This window comes from Desmodus rotundus, chromosome 9 (genome assembly GCF_022682495.2).
Source record: "Desmodus rotundus isolate HL8 chromosome 9, HLdesRot8A.1, whole genome shotgun sequence".
NCBI classification, from domain to species: Eukaryota; Metazoa; Chordata; class Mammalia; order Chiroptera; family Phyllostomidae; genus Desmodus; species Desmodus rotundus.
Window position 1 is genome coordinate 57,818,372 of NC_071395.1, and position 23,167 is coordinate 57,841,538.

At 42.3% G+C, this 23,167-nt stretch overlaps 1 protein-coding gene and 1 pseudogene across 1 annotated transcript in view; one reads left to right on the forward strand and one right to left on the reverse strand.

Moving 5' to 3' along the window:
* Positions 1-23,167, reverse strand: part of NLRP3 (NLR family pyrin domain containing 3) — a 133,874-nt gene that overhangs the window by 43,857 nt on the left and 66,850 nt on the right. The gene's annotated exons all lie outside the window — the stretch shown is intronic.
* LOC112304976 (protein chibby homolog 1 pseudogene) lies at positions 16,038-16,427 on the forward strand (annotated as a pseudogene).

Genomic DNA, 23,167 nt, shown 5'->3' on the forward strand with positions numbered 1-23,167 from the left:
GGACTTTGTCATCTTGTACAACAGAAACTCAAACTGCACCCTTTAACTAAAATGCCCTTTCTGCCCCCTCCCAGTGCTGGCAACTGCCATTCTACTCTATAGAGTTTGGCTATTTCAGATTTCATATGTAAGTGAGGTTATAGAGCATTTGTCTTACTGACTATTTCACTTGGCATAATGCTCTCTAGGTCCATCCATGCTGTCACAAATGGCAAGATTTTATTCTTTTCATGCCTGCTTCCATGTCTTGGCTATTGTGAATAAGCTGCAATAAATACAAGAGTGTAGATACCTCTACAAAATCCTGACTTCATTTTTTTGGACAGGTACAGACTCCACTCCCTGAATCACTGACTCACTTGTTTGGCCGACATTCATGGAGCACCTGGTGTGAGACAGGCTCTCCCACAAAGCTGGACAGCTCCATGCTTCACCCAGGGAGCTGGGGGAGAGGCCCACAGGCCTTCATCCTGGCTTTCACAGTGGCTGCAGGACCACAGTCTGACAACAGTGTGAGTTCCAGAGAGTAAGGGAGTAGGGGGTGCTCAGCACTCCAGGTGGGTTCAGGGACTCTGGAGCAAGAACAAGTATCCAAGTCCAACAGAGCAGCATTGGCAATGACTTTGTCTCTTTGTGCCTCGGTCTCCTAGTCTATCAAATGGGACAAAAATAGCTGCCCTAAGGATTAAGCAAATGGATAAATGTGAGGCCTTGGAAATGGAACCTGATTCAGAGAAGCCAGGCTTGGTGGCCAACTCCCAGTACTGCCGCTGTTGGAACTCCACACAGCTCGGGGATATGGGAGAAAGGCCTCTGCTCCTCCTGCAGCCAGGGTGGGAGAGCAGCCAGGTCCCTCTCATCCGTGTCACTGGGGCCAGGTCCTGCAGGGGCAGCGAGGACCCTAGAGGCTGAGAGGCAGAGACAGCAGTAAGATCAACTTCCTAAGAGAAAGGGGTGCCTTGTGCACCAGGAGCAAGGGGTTTTCATTTTAGAAATGAGGGAACTTTCCCTTTCTCCTTCATACCTTTCTGTGCTAGTTAAATCTTCATTTTGTTGCCATGAACTTTCATTATTCAAACCAAACTAAAACAATAAGTGAAAACAACAAAGTGAACAACAAGTGAAATTAACTAACACTGCTTCTTCAACATAAGCCCTGAAAGAAATCCTCCCTTTAAATGGTTATCAGGCCCTGACCAGTGTGGCTCAGTTGTTTGGGCGCCATCCTGCAAACTGAAATGTCACCAGTTCAGTTCCTAGTCAGGACACATGCCTGGGTTGCAGGTTTGATCCCCAGTTGGGAACAATAGATGTTTCTCTCACACATCAGTGTTTTTCTCTCTTTCTTTCTCCATCCCTTCCCCTCTCTCTAAAAATAAATAAATAAAATGTTTTTATAGAACAACAAATGCTTATCAGAACCTGCCTGTGAAGGAGGCAGGCTGTGCTACATGCATTTGTACAAATGAAGAAAGAGAAATTGAGTCAATTTAGGGCTTTTTAAGGATGTAGTCAACTAGTTAATGGTGAAATTGATACTTAAATTTGAGGGTTCTGACTTCTAGGATGAGATTTAATTTTTCTTTGTTGAATAATCAAAAGAAACTGAATTATTTTTTCCCTCCTAGAACAATTATGTACTTTTCATGCTGTCCTAGTAATACGAGGTCTATCCAGAATGTATTCAGCCATGTGCTATGAAAAATAGAGACATTGATTGAAGAAGATCCAAGATACAAGAAACATTCTACACAGGACAATGACACCTCAGTCCCCTTCAAAGTAGGAACCTCGGAACCTCCCACAGCTCTCCTAATTGCCATCAGCCACCCCATCATATTTTCCTGAGTCTCATCAATGATCTGAAATCTCTTCCCTTTCAAAAGGGAATTGAGTTTCGGGAAAAGCCAGAAGTTACAGGGCACCAAATCTGGGCTGAAGGGGGCTGAGTCACCTGGGTGATTTGATGTTTCGCCAAAAAAACTCTGCACAAGACATGATGCGTGAGTGGGTACGTGGTTGTGATGAAGCTGCCAATCACTAGTTGCCCACACAGCTGCGGCCTTCTGAATCATCCAAATAGTTTCCACGGAGGAATGTTCAAGCTTCGTGCAAAATTTAATGTTGATTTTTGCTGTACTTGCTCAGTCATTTTGAATGTGACAGCCACACAGTACACATGCTCACTCAATGGCATCTACCGCCCCCACTGACTAGTACAGTAAAGTTGTCATTGTTCACACATGCGCATTCCAGTCCACTTACACGGATGGCTGCCAGGTTACATCCATGTCACACAAACTGTTCTTGTTATATTAACGATGGCTGGACTTTTTCTGAACAGACCTCATATGTATATATATATTCTAATGAAATGGTTGGGCTCTATTGAATTGCAGTTCATCCTTTAGTTCTCTTGACAGAGGTCTTTGTTTTTATTTGGGAGAACTGAGTAAATGAGGTTACTGGACATGCAGTAAAAATCCAGGCCTTTTTTATACGTAGGTTTCTGAGTTCTCACAAGCGTATATGGCCACATAACCACCACCACGGTTGAGAGACAGAACTCTTCTATCTCCCCCCAATCTCTCCATGTGCCACTTCATAATCAACCTCTGTCCCTACCCACAGATCCTGGCAACCATGGGCCTGGTTTCTCTAGCTAAAGTTGCCAGTTTTCCAGAGTGTCACAAGCAGAATGCTATGGTCTGTGGCCTTTTGGACCCAGGTTGGCGTAATCAATAAAATAAATTTAAAAAAAGGAAAAGCGATACTAAATTGCTTAAACACCAAGGCACGCATGACCATCACTTCAGTGGACTTGTCCCTTCCATTTCTGGCTCTGCCATTCTCAGAGTGTTTTAAGCTCCTCCATAGTCACAAAATGCCACAGTTATTCCAGGTGTCCTCCTTTGACCACATCTATTGACAGCAAAAGACCAAATATTATAAAAATTCTTTCTTAGGAGCATGAGCTTTTTGTCTATGAAATTTTGGTCCTATAACCAGAACTTACTTGCCAACCCACTCCTTGCACTATCATTACTAGGGCCCCAGGAGCCTATGATTGAGTTGGAGGAATGGGTTAACTGTTCCAGAATCCTACAGGGAGGGAGTGGACACTTGCAGGTTTGGGGTCTTTGGGGTCCTTCTAGCAAGGAAGAAGTCGGCCAATTTATGCTGGTTGGACCACCTGTGGGATCTGCTCCCCTCTTGTGCAATGTACACTCTTCATGCTTAGTGTTTTTGCAGTTTGTGACTTGACATGGATTAGAAGGCGTAGGAAAGAGAATCAGCACCTATCGGGGAAAGAGAAACAAAGGGCCTTGTTAGATAGAAGACTGCTGTGCTGATGAAGGCTGGGAAAAGAAGCAAGCCTGACTGTCAGGAACATCCTATTTCTTTAAAAAAACAAACAAACATTTTATTTATTTATTTTCAGAGAGAGGAGGAGGGAAGGAGAAAGAGAGGGAGAGAAATATCAACTGGCTGCTCCCACTCACCCCGAGCCAGGGACCTACCTGCAACCCAGGAACCCCAAGCACATGGCCTGACAGGGAATCAGACTGATGACCTTCTGGTTTGCAGGCAGGTGCCCACTCCACTGAGCCATAGCAGCCAGGGCAGGAACATCCTATTTCAAAGCCACCAAATCCCTGTGCTAGGTAACACTTACTCTTTTTGTTTTTTCTGTTTTAATTACAAAGTTGGAAAAAACTCAATAAAAATGCATAACATAGAAAATAAAAATCCTCTGTATGCTCCCACTTCTTATTTCTAGTTTCAAATATAGTTCTTCCAGATTTGTATAAACAGTCCCAACACATGCATATGTATATACTAAAAAATTAGTAATACTATACATACCTTCAATAACTTGCCTAATGTCTGACAGAATAATATACTGCAGGAAAATTTTCCAGGTTTCCAAGCATAAGGCATTTAGCTCCAGGAAGCCTTCCCAGTGATGAGAGGAGTCAGACTTGGGCTGACAAGTAAAACTCTGCAGTGATGTAGTGTCCTATTTTGTGCTGCTGTCCCCACATGGAGCCACTGAGCCCTTAGAATGCCACTAGTGCACCAAGTACTGGATGGTTAATTTTGATTGACCGTGTTTGAATTTCAGTAGCCAAGTGTGGCTAGTGGCCACTGTGTTCATGAGTACAGGGTTGACAAATGGCAAGTGGCATCAGCCAAAGAGAGTCTCTCTGCCAGAGAAGCCATGTTCTTTCTCATGCACGCACAGGAGAAGTGACAGCACCCACCAGCGGAGTGGGGCTGAGGCTGAGGATGTGGAGTCATTTCGGCCCAGGGACACGCGCAGAATTCTGGGTGTCCACCTGTGATCACTGCTTTGCTTTGGGCTTTCTGATAGAAGCCTGACTTGAAATGATTTGGGTCTTTGTCTCCATGCCTGTACTTTCATGTTTATTGTCTGGATTTTAGACAGTCTGGGGTTTAGAAAACTCCTATGGTGTTTCATATCCCTGTTCCCACCCATAGAACAAGTGTTTGAATCAGTCACATGTATTTGGAAGGGGGTGGGGAAGTGTGTCCATCCTGGCCTTAGGTAGGCTGTCTGTTTAAAAATATATATTTTATTGATTATGCTATTACAGTTGTCCCATTTTCCCACATTTATTCCCCTCCACCTTGCAACCCACTCCCGCCCACATACCCCCTCCCTAGTTCATGTCTATGGGCCATACATATAAGTTCTTTGGCTTCTCCACTTCCCATACTATTCTTAACATCCCCCTGTCTATTTTGTACCTACCAATTATGCTACTTATTCCCTGTACCTTTTCACCCCATCCTTCCCCTCCCTCTCCTCACTGATAAACCTCCATGTGATCTCCCTTTCTGTCATTCTGTTCCTATTCTAGTTGTTTGCTTAGTTTGTTTTTGGTTTTGTTATTTTTTTAGGTTTGGTTGTCGATAGTTCTAAATTTATTGTCATTTTACTGTTCATATTTTTTACCTTCTTTTTCTTAGATAAGTCCCTTTAACATTTCATTTAATAAGGACTTGGTGATGATAAACTCCTTTAACTTGACTTTATCTGGGAAGCACTCTGTCTGCCCTTCCATTCTAAATGAGCTTTGCAGGGTAGAGGAATCTTGGATGTAGGTCCTTGCCTTTTATGACTTCGAATACTTCTTTCCAGCCCCTTCTTGCCTGCAAGGTTTTTTCTGAGAAATCAGCTGATAACTTGATGGGAACTCCTTTGTAGATAATTGTCTCCTTTTCTCTTGCTGCTTTGAAGATTCTCTCCTTATCTTTAATCTTGGGTAATGTAAGTATGATATGCCTTGGTGTGTGTTTCCTTGGGTCCAACTTCTTTGGGACTCTCTGAGCTTCCTGGTCTTCCTGGAAGTCTATTTCCTTTGCCAGATTGAGGAAGTTCTCCTTCATTATGTTTTCAAGTAAGTTTTCCATTTCTTGCTCTTCCTTTTCTCCTTCTGGCATCTCTATGATTTGGATGTTGGAACGTTTCAAGTTGTCCCAGAGGTTCCTAAGCCTCTCCTCATTTTCTTGAATTCTTGTTTCTTCACTCTATTTTGGTTTAATGTTTCTTTCTTCCTTCTGGTCTAAACCATTGATTTGAGTCCAGGTTTCCTTCCTGTCACTGCTGGTTCCCTGTACATTTTCCTTTATTTCACTTTGCATAGCCTTCACTTTTTCCTCTAATTTGCGACCATATTCAACCAAGTGTGTGAGCATCCTGATTACCAGTGTTTTAAACTGTGCATCTGATAGGTTGGCTATCTCTTTGTCACTTAGTTGTATTTTTTCTGGAGCTTTGATCTGTTATTTCATCTGGGTCATATTTTTTTTTGTCTTGGCATACCTATTACTTTCTAAGGGGTGGAGCCTTAGGTATTGGCCAGGGTGGGGCAACCCATTTCGTTGGCACTGTATGTGGGGGAGGGGTCTGAGAGGGAACAATGCGGCTTGCTCAGCTCTTGGCTGACTTTCAGTCACTTCGTCTGCTACCCACAAGCTAATTGGGCCCTTCTGGTGCTGATTCCTGGGTGGGTGGGTTTGTATACATTCTAGGACCTTGTGGGTGTCTCCAACAAACTCTCCTGTGAGGCTGGGAGTTTCTCCCACCGCCACAATGCCCACATGTTTTCTCAGTCAGAGGTTTTGAGGCTTTATTTCCCCAGGCTGGAACCCTGGGTTGTGCAGTCTGTCTCACTCCCCAGTTGTTCCTCCCGCCTGCTCCACCAGCCACCACCTTGCCTGCCCAGGTCCTCCAGCCACTGCCCTTGCTTGAGTCCTCTCCACTCCAGCTGCCCATCTCTGCCCCTCCTACTGGTCTGGGTAAATGTTTCTTCTTTAATTCCTTGATTGTCAGACTTCCATACAGTTCGATTTCCTGGCAGTTCTGGTTGGTTTTTGTTTTTAAATTTGTTGTTGTCCTTCTTTTGATTGTGTGAGGAGACACAGTGTATCTACCTAGGTCTCCATCTTGGCGGGAAGTCTCTAGTACCACTTTTCTGGTGCTTACATCCAAAGTAGGTGCCACTCTTACAGTAGGTGCCATTTTTTATTGATTGATCTTCTCTGTGAGTCTCCATTCCCTGGAGTAGGCTCTGTGCTAACACTGATACAGGTGCAGCTTTACTGACATCTGGTACCTGTGCTGATGGGCAGTAATCTGGGCCCTAAAGATAGTTACGTATTTCTGAAGACACCCATTCTGTCAGCCACGGCCAGTCCTCCACAGGTACCACTCATGGTTTTCCCTGGGGCAAACATAGCCCTAAAATAATATCAGATAGCTCTGAATTTCAAGCTATAGCAATGGTTTTTGGTTATTTTTTTTTCTATTTTTAACTCCAAGATCCAGAATTCTGTTTTATTTCAAGGAGTATTAACCTTTTCCCCCATTTGGATATATAAAAAATAGCTCAAAATAATTTACAAAGTTTCCAGGAGTATAATTTGACTTAAAATACTGCCTTTTGGGTCTCGTTGCATTATTCTTAGCCAGACTGTTGGTACCAAATAATATTACAACTCCCTGGAAATATATGACTTATAAATAGTAGATTTCCACCATATTTCTTCTAAATTATTTCTTATTTAAGCTATTTTTAGCAATTTACGTATTTCATTATAACTTACATTCTCTATTCTGCTCCTTAAATGTTTTCAACTCATGTAGATTTTCAGATTTAATCTTCTATGTAACAGAGCTCACTTCCCTAGACTTTTAAGAGTTTTTTTAATTCATTGGGGTGATATTCATTAATGAGTTTCAAACATGCACTTCTATAATACACCATCTGTGTATTGTTTTGTGTGTTCATCACCCAAGTCAAGCCTGCCTGCAGAACAATGGTCTTGAATGAAAGGGTTTTATAATGAAGTGAGCTCTGAGAGAGATTTCTTGAGCTCCAAATAGTGTGAACATTTGTGAATTCATAAAATAAATTTTATTTCATAACCTATAACAACAGAAGATTGTGGGGTGATGTAAGAACAATTTTAAAGAACATGAAAGATTCACCAGAAGACGGAACAGAGAAGTAGATATGTGGCAACTCCTGCCATGGAGAACTTTATGTATTAACTTGCCTGGGCCACAGTACCCAGGTATTTGGTCAAACACCAGTCTGGATGTTGCTGTGAAGGTGGTTTTTAGATGAGATTAACCTTTAAATCAGTAGACATTGAGTAAAGCAGAGTACCCTCCATACGGTGGGTCGGCCTCATCCAACCAGCTGAAGGCCTTAAGAGAAAGGCCTCTCTTAAGAGAAAGACTGAGGTCCCCAGTAGAAGAGGGAATTCTGCCTGCAGTTTTGTTTCAGACTCAAGACTGAAACAAAATTTCTCTGGTCCAACCTGCCCTGCAATTTCAGACTTGCCAGCCTCACAAATACACGACCCAATTATTTAAAGTATCTCTCTCTACATATGGAGTATTGATACAGAAATAGATATAGCCCTGGCCATGTGTCTCAGCTGGTTGGCATGTAGTCCCATACACCAAAAGGTTGAGGGTTTGATCCACAGTCAGGGCACATGCTAGAGGCAACAGACTGAAGTTTCTCACATCAGTTTTTCTTCTCTCTCTCTCTCCCCTTTCCACTCTCTAAAATCAGTAAAAATATATCTCCTTGGGTGAGGATGTTTTTTAATGAAATAGATATAAATATATAATATGTAAATATATGTAGTATATACATATATAGGGTCTTAGCCTGTTCAGGCTGCTATAACAAAATACAATACCATCAAATGTAGGGCTTAAACAACCAACTTTTTGCCCTGGCTGGTGTAGTTCAGTGGATTGAACACGGGCCTGCGAACCAAAAGGTTGCCAGTTTGATTCCCGGTCAGGTCACATGCCATGGTTGTGGGCCAGATCCCCAGTGGGGTGTGTGCAAGAGGCAAACACACATTGATATTTCTTTCCCTCTCTTTCTCCTTCCCTTCCCCTCTCTCTAAAAATAAATAAATAAAATCTTTAAAAACAAAACAAAACAATTTTTGCCCTGACCAGTGTGGCTCCATTGGCTGGAGTGTTGTCCCACAAAGTGAAAACTCGCCAGTTCAATTCCTGGTCAGGGCACATGGCTAGGTTGTAGGTTTGGTCCCCAGCTGGGGAGTGTGTGAGAGGCAACTGATCGATGTTTCTCTCTCACATCATTGTTTCTCTCCCTCTTCCCCTCTCTCTAAAAATAAATAAAATACATCTTTAGAAAATAACAAACTTAGGCTCCACCCCTTAAAGTAACAGACACGCCAAGACAAAAAAAAAAAAAAAAAAAGGCCCAAATGACAGAACACTTCAAAGCTCCAGAAAAAATACAACTAAGCGAGGAAGCGACAGCCAACCTATCGGATGCACAGTTCAAAGCACTGGTTATCAATATGCTCACAGACTAGGTTGAATCTATTCGAAAAACAGATGAAAAAATGAAGCCTATGCTAAGAGAAACAAAGGAAAATGTACAGGGAACCAATAGTGATGAGAAGGAAACTGGGACTCAAATCAATGGTGTGGACCAGAAGGAAGAAACAAACATCCAACCAGAAAAGAATGAAGAAACAAGAACTTGGAAAAATGAGGAGAGGCTTAGGAACCTCCTGACGCCTTGAAACGTTCCAACATCCGAATTATAGGGGTGCCAGAAGGAGAAGAGGAAGAACAAAAAATTGAAAACTTATTTGAACAAATAATGAAGGAGAACTTCCCTAATCTGGCAAAGGAAATAGACTTCCGGGAAGTCCAGGAAGCTCAGAGAGTCCCAAAGAAGCTGGACCCAAGGAGGAACACGCCAAGGCACATCATAATTACATTACCCAAGATTAAACACAAGGACCTACATCCAAGATTACTGTATCCAGCAAAGCTATCATTTAGAATGGAAGGGAAGATAAAGTGCTCCTCAGATAAGGTCAAGTTAAAGAAGTTCATCATCACCAAGCCCTTATTATATGAAATGTTAAAGGGAGTTACCTAAGAAAAAGAAGATCAAAAATGGGAACAGTAAAAATGACAGCAAACCCGCAGTTATTAACGGCCACACATAAAACAAAAACGAGAGCAAACTAGGCAAACAACTAGAACATGAGGGTTGTCATTAAGGGAGTGGGAGGGGGAGAGGGGGAGAAGGTACAGAGAATAAGTAGCATAGATGATAGGTGGAAAATAGACGGGGAGGGTAAAAATAGTGTAGGAAATGTAGAAGCCAAAGAACTTATAAGTATGACCTATGGACATGAATTATAGAGGGGGAATGTGGGAGGGAGGGGGGTGGGCAGGATGGAGTGGAGTGGGGGGGGAAATGGGACAACTGTAATAGCATAATCAATAAATATATTTAAAAATAAAATAAAATAAAAGTTAAAGCCTCAAAAAAAAAAAAAAGAAAATAACAAACTTTTATTTCTCACAGTTCTGGATGCTGGAAATCCAAGATAAGTCACCAGTAGATTCAACACTTGCTGGTTCATAGGAAGCCACCATTTTACCTGTTCTCACATGGCAGAAGGAGCGAGGGGTCTTTTCAAGAGCACTACTCACATTCGTGAAGGCTCCACCCTCAGGACCGAGTAACCTCCCCAAAGTTCCACTTCCAAACGCTACCATATGAATTTGGGGCAGACACAAACACTCTGCCTATAATAATATAATAATATATATATATAATATTGACACATACATATATCCATCCTATTGGCCCTGTCTCTCTGGAGGACCCAGACTCTCCCCATGCCTGACTGAGGACCCAGAGCTCAATCCCACACCTGCAGCCCAAGCCTCAGAATGAGGAGTCACAAAAGCTACTAGCTGGTGTAGGGGGTCTGAGAGTAAAAAAAAAAAAAAAAAAAAGTAAACAGATCCACTTTCAAATTGAGGCAGACCTGCCATGCCAAAGGAGCTGCTTCGCACATCTTCTGCCTCAAAACTGGGAAAGTCAAAGGGGCAGAGTGACCTTTGGAAGGAGGCTGAAAGCAACCCTGTGTCCCAAAGAACTATTTGCAAGCATAACAAGAAAGCAGATGTTAATAACTACTGGACTGATGGCTACTGGACTAAAAATTGAAAACATTGTTTAAAATTAACACCATGGGTGGGGAAAAGGGTAGGGGGTGGGAGGACTGAGCAAAAAGGAAAGAGGACTCATGGACATAGACAAACAGTATGGTGATTGTGGGGGAGGGCATAAGGGAACTAAATAGTAATGGGAAAAATACAATAAAAATTAAATTAAATCAAATTAAGTTAACATCACTAATTAGCTTCCCTGCACCAGTAGCAATCCCTTCCTTCTAACGATGTCATTGTTCCCCTTGCCTTTCTCATTAATACCCTTTGCCTTCGTCTCCTAATCGGAACACTGTTTGCATTTCTGCCTGAATCAGGGATTCCTAAACAGCTATTCTTTTTTTTTTTTTTTTTAAATCTCAAGTAAGTGCTTGTTGCCTCCCTCTCTGAAAGTCTTTTATCTTTAGGTTAGCCCATCCAGCATAGTCAGACAGGATAGGAAGTGGCCTCACCTTCATGGTCCAGGGTCCGCTGGAACCAGGTACAGCACCTGCAGAGCCTCTTCTGTGCTCCGTGTCCAAGGGTCGCTGCCTCCCTGATGGAGAAGCCCTCTTGGAGCCAAACCTCTCTTCCTTGTTGCTTAAGGTCAAATGCCTTTATCTGAAATCAGGGGAGGGTTTTTTTCCCTTCAATGGGGGGCGATTGCTGAGGTGCCAGCAAATGGCAAGATGCCACAGGAGTTTGCTACCTTATGGGAAAGAATCACTTTTTCTCCAGAGGGGGTTTCCACAGCCCACACACATAAGAGGTGCTGGGTAGAGGGTCCTTGGCTTGGCTCACAAGGTTCTCAACATGTCAGTACTCATTGAATTGTGCTCTCTTGTCTCCTGGTCCTGTCTCTCTGTATGTTGTTTGTCATAAGAAAGAGATGTTGTAAGGATAGAGAGCCAAATCTCTCCAGGACAATGGAATTCACTGAAATAACTTCTAAAATGTCCTAAAAAAATAAACTTTGGCCATCTGAGCAGGCACCTTAAAATTTCTTACTGTTTGTCCTGGCTGAAACCTGGCACAAAATTTCAAAGGATCTAATGACTCTATGATCAGAAATTTGGCAAAATTAGAAGTGTAATGAATCTTACCATTTGCAACAACATGTTTGGGCCTAGAGGGTATTATGTGAAGTGAAGTAAGTCGGCCAGAGAAACACAAATACCATATGATTTCACTCATATGTGGAATCTAAAGAACAAAATAAACAACAAAACAGAAACAGATTCACAGACACAGAGAACAGACTGATGGGTGCCGGAGGGAAGGAGGTTTATGGGACTGGGTGAAAAAGGTGAAGGGATTGAGAAGTACAGATTGGTAGTTACAAATAGTCATGGGGAGGTAAAGTGCAGCATAGGGAATATGGTCAATAATATTGTAATAACTATGGATGGTGCCAGGGGGGCACTTGAAATGTCAAGGGGAGCAGTTTGTAAAGTTTAAGGTTGTCTAACCACTATGCTGTACACCTGAAACTAATACAAAATAATACTGAATGAAAACTGTAATTGAAAAAATAAAAAGTACAAAAATGCAGAGAAAAAAATAGAAATTTGGCAAAATTTAAAGTCTATTAGCATTGTTCTAAGCCTCAGTAACTTCCAAGGTCTTCCAATTGATAATCAGAAATGTAAACACAGCCCACAACTGCCTAAAACTAAATAAACCAAAGTGGGGGAAATGAGAGAAAATAGTTTAAGAAAAAAACAAAAGCTGCTAAAAACCTTCCCTTGCCTAATAGCACCCACACCCAATCTCCTTAAAAACTGTTCATCAAGCCCGGATGAGCATGGCTCAGTCGGTTGGGTGTCATCCCACAAAGCAAAAGGTCACTGGTTCAATTCCTGGTCAGGGCACATGCCTGGGTTGCAGGCCAGGTACCTGGTGGGGACATGTGAGAGGCATCTGATTGATGTTTCACTTGCACGTAAATGTCCCTCTCCCTGTTTCCCTCCCTTCCCCTCTCTCTAAAAATAAATAAATAAAATCTTTTAAAATATTGTTCATCAAGGACAAATAGAAAGCTTAAAGCCTTTGACATCTGAATGAATAAACTTAGTTTATTTCAAGTGTTATAAATTAGTAGTATTTTGCCTTATTGTACTTGTCTCATGGCTGATTTTTTTAAATGTGTATGTATGTGTACCTCTGGAGAAGATTAATAAAAGTAGCTTATATAAAAAGGGTTCAGTTTAATTGGCTTAAAGATACTAAGTACTGGCACTAACCTCCTCCCAGGACCAAATTGGAATTACAACTATATCATAGAAAATTCATCTTGAATAACCAGCTGAAGACTAGCTAGAGAGAAACCTTATAACCAAGGACTTATGGAGGAAATCATACTATCACATTAAGACTGGTAGGAAGTGTGGAGGTGCAAGAGGGCTAGCTGGGCTCCCACAGGCTGCAGCTGAAGTTACAGAGGGATATTTCAGCTACTGGGGGGACATCCCCCGAGATGTGTGAGGTCTAAACCTCAAGATAGACTCCCCAGCCTAGAAGTACCTGGAAAGGCACCTGTGTGACATCTGGCTGTGAAAAGCAGTGGAGTTTCTGTCCACCAGGAATAGATGGCTGGAGACACAGAAAGTCTCTTAAAGGGTCAATACTCAAAATCTCATTTGCAACCACTTACCCTGGGCTCTGGCAGAGAGAGAGCAGGGTGGACTAGAGACACATGAGGAGAGTCTGGGGCTGGTGGCTCTGAGGAGAGAATTCAAGGATCACCTACTAGGATCTCTGAGCTCAGTCATCCCCCCATACTGCAGAACCATCAATCTTAGGCAGAGCACTCCCCTCAAAGCTGCATCAGCCTGAGGGGAAGTAATATCCCCACCCACAGGAATGCCTCTCCTTCTACCCTGTGGAGCTTAAGCCTGGATAAGGAGTACAGCTGGAGAATATTTCAGTGACTAAGCCTAACAGGCAGGCTGCAGGTGGAGGTAGATCTCTGGGAGCTCTGGGACGTTAGCTGGCCTGAGCCTGGGACCACCGCTGGTTAAAGCTAGCCTTGGTGCACAGCCTGGTCTTTCAGCATGTGCCCTGGCCTAGCAGAGGAAGTTACAAGCTGTGCATCACTGATATCTCCAGACAGGTTGCCCAGGGACAGTCATAGGCAGCGTCTGACCTAGGTCTGAACCAGAGTCTTTAAATATCTACCTAATACATAGAAACAAACAAAAAGAAGCAGCCAAAATGGGAAGACAAAGAAACAAGCCCCAAATAAAAGAACAAGAGAATTCTCCAAAAGAAAAGCTAAATGAAATGGAGGCAAGCAATTTATCAGATATAGAGTTCAAAGTAACAATTATAAAATTAAAGGAGAAATAAAGAACTTCCCAGAAAAGAAAAAGCTAAAGGAGTCTGTTGCCACCATATTACAGCAAATTTTAAAAGGCTTGTTTTAAGGAGAAAAAGGAAAAAACAGAAGAACATAGTTTTAAAAAAATAAAATGGCAATAAATATGTTTCTGTTAATAATCACTTTAAATGTAAATGGCTTAAATGCTCTCTGATCAAGAGACATAAGATACCTGAATGGATAAGAATACAAGACTCATATACCTGCTGTCTATAAGAGACCTACTTCATCCCTGACTGGTGTGGCTCAGTTGGCTGGGCATCATCCAGGAAAGAGAAAGGTCACTGGTTTGATTTCCAGTCAGGGCACATGTATAGGCTGTGGGTTCAGTCCCTAGTCTAGGTGCATATGAGAGGCAACCGATCAGTGTTTCTCTCTCACACTGATGTTTCTCTCCCTCTCTCCCTACCTTTCCCTCTCTAAATAAATAAATAAATAGACAAATAAATAAATAAAATCTTTTTTAAAAAGAGAGACCCACCTCAGAAAGAAAGATACACACAACCTAAAAGTAAAGGGATAGAATAAATATTTCATGCAAATGGAAAATTTTTAAAAAGCTGGGGTAGCAATACTTATATCTTAAAAGATAGGCTTTAAAACTATGACCATAGTAAGATACAAGGACGCTACATAATGATAAAGAGTGATGCAGATCCCGCCGCATGGGATCCATGTGTTGTGGCAGCAATAGACAAATTCACATGGACTACAGACATCCTGTGGAGAAAAAGGGATGGCATGGCCACTCTCCAAGTGAGAGAGAGGGCGAGAGGGCTAGAGAGAGCCCACCCCTACCTGGACAGGCTTTTATTGCTTTTCTGGGCACATTACATCGAAGATGGTCCTCATTTACTATGCACAGGTTCACTGTAGGTGATTACCCTTTACAAACACCAAAGGACAGAAAGCTGCTAATTACTTCGAAGAGAAGGATGTTACAGCTCAAGGGGGAAAGTGGTCGAACTGGTTACACTCCATACTTGGGTGGTTTAGCACAGACTTTAAGAAGTTAAAGATACTCAGTAAATGTTTGCTGCCTCAATCCAGGGTGAGGGAGTTTTAGCAAAAGCAAATCTCATAGCAGCCTAGGTACAATGCAGGCCTGATTCCCCTTGGGAGAACCTGTCCATGGGCATGGGTCCTGTGTGCTGGACCTCGCACCCACTGGCTTTCCGAGTGGGAGGTGGGCTACATTTCCCATGCATGGAACAGCTCCCTCTTAAAGAGAACAATCCAACAAGAGGATAACCCTAGTAAACAGTTATAGGAGCACTTAAATATGTAAGCAAATCTTGATGGACATAAAGGGGAGTCAGACAGTAAAACAGCGATAGTAGGGGATTATAACATCCCCTTGACATCAATGGATATATTTTCCAGACAGAGAATCAACTAGGAGATAACAGCCTTAAACAACACACTAGATCAAATGGATTTAATTGACATCTTTAGAGCATTTCATTCCAAAGCAGCAGAATATAAATTCGTATTACGGGACCAGTGGTACAATGGATAACACATCTGACTGCAGATCAGAATATAAATTCTTTTCAAATGTACATGGAATGTTTTCTAAGATACACCATATGTTAGGGCAAAACATAAGTCTCAATAAATTTAAAAAGATTGAAATCATATCAAGCATATTCTCTGACCATAATGCTATGAAACTAGAAATCAATCACAAGAAGAAAACTGAAAAAACAAATAAAGAAATGGAAGCTAAACATGTCATTAAACAATGAATGGGTTAACCATGAGGCCAAGGAATAAATCAAAGATACCTGAAACAAATGAAAATGAGAACACACAATCCAAAATCTGTGGGACACAGGGAGCACTGTCCTAAGAGGGAAATTCATAGCGTTACAGGCCTACTTCATGAATAAGAAAAATCTCAAGTAAACAATCTAATTTTACACTTAAAGGGACTTGTGAAAGAACAACAAGCAAAGCCCAAAGTGAGTAAACAGAAGGAAATACCTAGGATCAGAGCAGAGGGAGAGGCCCATGTTTGTGGTTGCCACAAGTATCACAAAGCCACGGGTCAGCTTTCAGGTGGTCTAGGTGTTTATTTGGAACTGGCTTCTGGAATGCATCAGGCCAAAAATGCCTCTCTTTGGGACTATGTTCAGTCCAAAGAAGACACCCCTTTGGAAGTCTGGTTCTCTCTCCAATTTGCATAATTTGGATCAGTCAACCTGGGAGGTGGAGCTGAGCCTTGACTATGGAATCCCACTATGATCTTGGCTGGACAAACCTGAAGTTTGAAAATTGTCATTAGATAGCACAGGCAGGAATTACTGGAGGTGTGGACTGGAGGGAGGCTCAGTGTCTCCAGAAGAAAACAGTTTCTTGCAGATCAAATTGGACATCCTACTTGACATGTTCTCTGAGACCACTATGAAATACCAAATAATGAAGAAGAAACTGGATGAACTGATAGTGTCAACTGGAGAAGGATATGAAGAGCTCCAAAGACATTTGTTAGGAGAATAGGGAGAAATCTACTGATCAGAGGAGTAGGATAGAGCTGAAGGTGGGTTTTTTTTTTTAGCAAAACTAGCGGATTAGGTCTGGGGGAGAGTACCGTGGAACCAGCACCCTTTAGTGGCAATAGAAAGGTGACGACATAATAGAGGAAGCCCAGATTCCAGGCCAGGGCAGTAAATAGCAATGACTCTGGCTGCACAGCACAGGGAGGCCAGTCTGTGAACTACGCCTCGTGGAAGACTAGTGGTGGTAAGACTTCGGGTGCTCTTTAGTCACTTAATATACGAATGCACCTGTCCCAAGTTCAATCTCATTGGACAGACACTCTTGGGAGAATCAGCTGGAGTTCATATTTGCATCCCCTCATATTGGTATTTGGGACATGGCCGAGATCTAAAGAGCCCTGTATGAGGTGGTTTCAGATGAGCAGCTATCCTGGTCTTCTGCCCCTCAGGCCACTCTCTCCATCCTTTCAATAAAGAGTGCTCATTCACCAAATCCACAAGCTCCTCTGGCTTCAGCTTCTCAGCAGCAAGCACCAGCCTTCTATGCAACACTATATTTTTGTGCTACCTGTTTACATTACTTTTTTCAATTAAATGATGTTATGTTTTTAAAAAGATCAGAGCAGAGATATTGGGAAGATGGCGGCAACATAGGTGGGAGCGGAGTCCACTTCCCCTCAACGCCAGGGAAATACCTAGCTGATCTGAGGAGCAGAGCGAACAGCCAACAGTATTCCAGCATATACGAAGATTAGAGACCAAAGATAGAGGACACTGAAAGATCTGACGGTAAGAAGAGTGCTCAAGGACAATAAGGTCCACGGGACCCAGGACCGCGCGGTACAAGGGCGGCAGAAGCGCCAGCCCTGACGCAGGGGCTGCGGCAGGAGTCTTGGGAGAGGGCCAGGCTGCGCTGTGAGCAGCCAGGTGCTTGATTAGACCAGGGGGGCTTGAAAAGGAGGAATTTCTCAAAAAGAAAAAGAAAATAGAGACACTCAGGGGCTAATTAGAGAACTCTCGGTAGTAGCCGAGGCCCCTGGCGCCCCTCCCCCTCCACCCCTGGACTGCTACGCTCACCTGAGGTCCGGTCGCGAGCGCGAGCAGATTAGCGAACGGGACCCACACTTGAAACCCCGGAGGGGCGCCCACACCTGAAACCTCCGAGATAATTTGGACCAGAGTTAGCTGCTCTACCCACAGGCCCAAAACCTCGGAACCGAGTGCCGCGTGATTCGGTCCCAGGGCGGCCCCACCCGCCCGAGAGACTCAAGCCCAGGGCGGCTGGATCGGGCCCCCAAGCACAGAGCCTGTGGCTCAGCGGGCTGCGCGCGCTCACCAAGCACAGGGCCGGCTGGGTGCCTGTTTTCTAAATACAAAGCTGCTGGCGAGTGTCCTAACGCCAAGGCGGCTGAATCCGCCACCTGCGCGCCAGCGTTCCAAGCCCTGGCGGCTCTATTGGTCCGCCGGCTGCGCGCTCAGGGCACAAAATAACGTCACAGACCCAAAGCGGCTGGATTCCCCTGCTGCGCGCGCACGCGTCACGAGCCAAAGCAGCTGGATTGGCTGATCAACGGACTGATTAACTGCCAGGGACCACACTTACAAAACAGCGAAGAGTGTGACCCAGGAAGAGAGAAAAGTGAAACCAATCCTTCCAAACACCCCCGCCCGTTGCACAGACAGGACACCAGCAGAAATAACCTGACCGGTTTAAAGCCAACAGAAGGTTTTTTTTTGGTTTTTTTTTTTTGTTTTTTTTTTTTAATCCTTTTTCTTTTTTTTCCTTTCCCCCTGAATTCCTTCTTCCTCTCTCTTTTTTTCTTTTTTTTTCATTCTTTCTTCCTCCCATCCTTTACCATTTTTATGTCTTCTTCCTGCCTTCTTTTATCTATTTCTATGTTTTAATTTTTGCTAAAATTCCTTCTTATCTTGCCTCCGATCTTTCTTTATTCTTCCCTCCTTCCTTCCTTTCCTCCTTTCCTATTTCCTTTTTCCCTCCTTCCCATCTTTCTTTTGGTGTGTTTTGTGTGTGTGTGTGTGTGTGTTTTTTTTTTCTTTTCTTTCGCCCCCCCTTTCTCTTTTTCCCACAGGTGAGACAACAAAACCTGGAGTGCTGAAAAGACTAGAGATAGACCGTGTTAAACACATAAACGTCAGCTCAAGACCAGTGAGCACAGGAGAGTAAGGAGACAGCACCACCGAATCCCATTGGCATTCTACCATAGAAGTTCATATCATAAATCCAGGGAGTCAGAACAAAGCAATTTAAGACGCAGAGGCCAACAAGAAGAACCTCACAAACAATGGGAAGACAAAGAAACAATTCCCAAATGAAAGGAAAGGAGGAAGTCTCAGAAAGAATACTAACCGAAAAAGAGGCAAGTCAACTATCAGATACTGAGTTCAAAGCAATGGTCATCAGGAAACTCACTGAGCTCTCTGAGCTCAAAGAGAACTACCAGAAACTACAAGGAAACTACAATGAACTCACTGCAAACTATATCAACATGAAAAAGGAAATAGAAAATATCAACAAGAGCCAAGCGGAAATGAAGAATACAATTTCTGAATTGAAGAACACAGTAGAAGGAATTAAAAGCAGACTTGATGAAGCAGAGGATCGGATCAGCGAGCTGGAGGATAAAGTAGAAAAAAACACCCAGAAGGAGCAAGAAAAGGAAAAGAGGCTCAGAAAGAATGAAGAGGCAATAAGGGAAATGCAGGACAACATGAAACGTAACAATATCCGTATAATAGGAATACCAGAAGGAGAAGAAGAAGAGCAAGGGATAGAAAACCTGTTTGAAAAAGTAATGATGGAAAATTTCCCTAATCTGAGGAGAGAAAAAGTCACCCAAATCCAGGAAACACAGAGAGTCCCAAGCAAGAGGAACCCAAAGAGACCCACTGCAAGACACATCATAATTAAAATGGCAAATTTCCAAGACAAAGAGAGGATCTTAAAGGCAGCAAGGGAGAAAAAGGAAGTAACATACAAGGGAGCCCCGATAAGGTTAGCAACTGACTTCTCAATGGAAACGCTCCAAGCCAGAAGAGAATGGCAAAAAATATTCCAAGTAATGAGAACCAGAGGCCTCCAACCAAGACTACTTTACCCAGCAAGGCTCTCAATCAAGATAGAAGACCAAATAAAGAGCTTCCCAGACAAAAGAAGTCTAAAAGAATACAGCTCCACCAAACCAGCTCTGCAAGAGATGCTAAAGGGACTGCTTTAAGGAAAGGAAGGAAAAGAGAAAGACAGAGGAACACAGGTAGGAAATAATGGCAATGAATAACTACCTATCGATAATAACCTTAAATGTAAATGGATTAAATGCTCCAATCAAAAGACATAGAACAGCTGAATGGATAAGAAAACATGACCCACACATATGCTGCCTACAAGAAACCCATCTCAGGACAAAAGACTTACACAGACTGAAAGTGAAGGGCTGGAAACAAATTTTCCAAGCAAACGGACAGGAAAAAAAAGCAGGGGTAGCAATACTCATATCAGACAAAATAGACTTCCAAAGAAGGGCCATAAAGAGAGACCCAGAAGGTCACTTCATAATACTCAAAGGAAGAATCCACCAAGAAGACATAAACATTGTAAATATATATGCACCCAACATAGGAGCACCCAAATACATAAAGAAAATATTGGAGGATTTCAAGAAAGATATTGACAGCAACACAATTATAGTAGGGGATTTTAACACCCCACTATCAAAAATGGACAGGTCTTCCAAACAAAAGATCAACAAAGATATTGTGTCACTTAACAATACCTTAGAGGAAATGGACTTAACTGATATATACAGAGCTTTGCATCCCAAAGAAGCAAAATACACGTTCTTTTCAAGTGTCCATGGAACTTTTTCAAAGATAGACCACATGATAGGACACAAAGCAAGCCTCAACAAATTCAAGAAAATTGAAATCATATCAAGCATCTTCTCTGACCACAAGGGTCTGAAACTAGAAACCAACGCCAAGGGTAAAAACCCAAAACACTCAAAAGCATGGAGACTGAATAGCATGCTATTAAACAATGAATGGGTCAAGAACGAGATTAGGGAAGAAATCAAAAACTTCCTGGAAACAAATGAAAACGAACTCACAACAACCCAAAACCTATGGGACACAGCAAAGGCAGTCCTGAGAGGGAAGTTCATAGCAATACAGGCCTACCTTAAGAAGTTAGAAACAGTTCACACAAACAACCTAACCCTACGCCTACAAGAACTGGAGGAACAACAACAAAAACAGCCCAGAGCAAGCAGAAGGAAGGAAATAACCAAGATCAGAGCAGAACTAAATGACATAGAGACTAAAAGCACAATTGTAAGGATCAATGAATCCAGGAGCTGGTTCTTTGAAAAGATAAACAAAATTGACAAGCCTTTAAGTAGGCTCATCAAAAAGAAAAGAGAGAGGATCCAAATAAACAGAATTAGAAATGAAAGTGGAGAGATTACAACTGATACCACAGAGATACAAAGGATCGTAAGAAATTACTATGAAGACCTGTATGCTAAGAAATTTGAAAACCTAGATGAAATGGACACATTTCTAGAAAAATATAATCTTCCAAAACTGAATGAAGAAGAAGCAGAAAACCTGAACAGACCAATATCAGCAAAGGAAATTGAAGCAGTCATCAAGAAACTCCCATCACACAAAAGCCCTGGACCAGATGGTTTCACAGGAGATTTCTACAAAGCATTTAAGGAAGAACTAACCCCTATCCTTCACAGACTATTCGAAAAAATCCAAACTGATGGAAGACTCCCAAACTCTTTTTATGAAGTCAACATCATCCTCATCCCAAAACCAGATAAAGACACAACGAAGAAAGAAAACTTCAGGCCAATATCGCTGATGAACATAGACGCTAAAATTCTCAACAAAATATTAGCAAACCGCATCCAGCAATATATTAAAAAGATCATCCACCATGACCAAGTGGGATTCATCCCAGGGATGCAAGGATGGTACAATATTCGCAAATCAATAAACATAATACATCACATCAACAACAGCAAAGACAAAAATCACATGATCATATCAATAGATGCGGAAAAAGCATTTGATAAGATACAGCACCCATTTCTGATAAAAACACTCAGCAAAGTGGGAATAAAGGGAGCAGTCCTCAACATAATTAAGGCCTTATATGAGAGACCTACAGCCAACATCACACTCAATGGACAAAAACTTAGAGCTTTCCCACTAAGATCAGGAACAAGACAAGGATGCCCTCTCTCACCACTCCTATTCAACATAGTATTGGAAGTCCTAGCCACAGCAATCAGACAAGAAAAAGCAATAAAAGGCATCCAAATTGGAAAGGAGGAAATGAAACTGTCACTGTTTGCAGACGACATGATAGTGTACATGGAAAACCCTATAGACTCCACTCAAAAACTACTCGACCTAATAAATGAATTTGGCAAAACAGCTGGATACAGAGTCAATACCCAGAAATCAAAGGCATTCCTGTACACCAGCAACGAAACTGCAGAAACAGAAATCAGGAAAAAAATCCCATTCGATATAGCAACAAGAAAAATAAAGTACCTAGGAATAAACCTAACCAAGGAGGTAAAAGACCTGTACTCAGAAAACTACACAACACTGAAGAAAGAAATTAAGGAAGATACAAACAAATGGAAGCATGTACCATGTTCATGGATTGGAAGAATCAACATTATCAAAATGGCCATACTACCCAAAGCAATTTATAGATTCAATGCAATCCCTATTAGAGTACCCATGACATATTTCACAGATATAGAACAAACATTGCAGAAATTCATATGGAACCATAAACGTCCTCGAATAGCTGCAGCAATTTTGAGAAAGAAAAACAAAGCAGGAGGGATCACAATACCTGATATCAAACTGTATTACAAGGCCACTGTAATCAAAACAGCCTGGTACTGGCATAAAAACAGTCACATAGACCAATGGAACAGAATAGAGAGCCCAGAAATAAACTCAAGTCTATACGATCAATTAATATTTGACAAAGGAGGCAGGAGCATAAAATGGAGCAAAAACAGCCTCTTCAACAGATGGTGTTGGGAGATCTGGACAGCTACGTGCAAAAAAATGAAACTCGATCACCAACTTACGCCATACACGAAAATAAACTCAAGATGGATAAAAGACTTAAATATAAGCCGTAACACCATAAAAGTCCTTGAGGAAAACATTGGCAGGAAAATCTCAGACATTCCACGCAGCAACATCCTCACAGACACATCCCCTAAAGCAAGGGACATAAAGGAAAGAATAAACAAATGGGACCTCATCAAAATAAAAAGCTTCTGCATGGCTAAAGAAAACAGCACCAAATTACAAAGAGTACCAACAGTATGGGAAAACATATTTGCCAACGATACCTCAGACAAGGGCCTGATCTCCAAAATATATAAAGAACTCACTCGACTCCACTCCAGGAAGACAAACAACCCAATTAAAAAATGGGCAAAGGACTTGAACAGACACTTCTCCAAGGAAGACATACAGAGGGCCCAGAGACATATGAAAAGATGCTCAGCATCACTACCCATCAGAGAGATGCAAATTAAAACCACAATGAGGTATCATCTCACACCAGTCAGAATGGCCAACATAAACAAATCCACAAACAAATGTTGGAGAGGATGTGGAGAAAAGGGAACCCTTGTGCACTGTTGGTGGGAATGCAGACTGGTGAGGCCACTGTGGAAA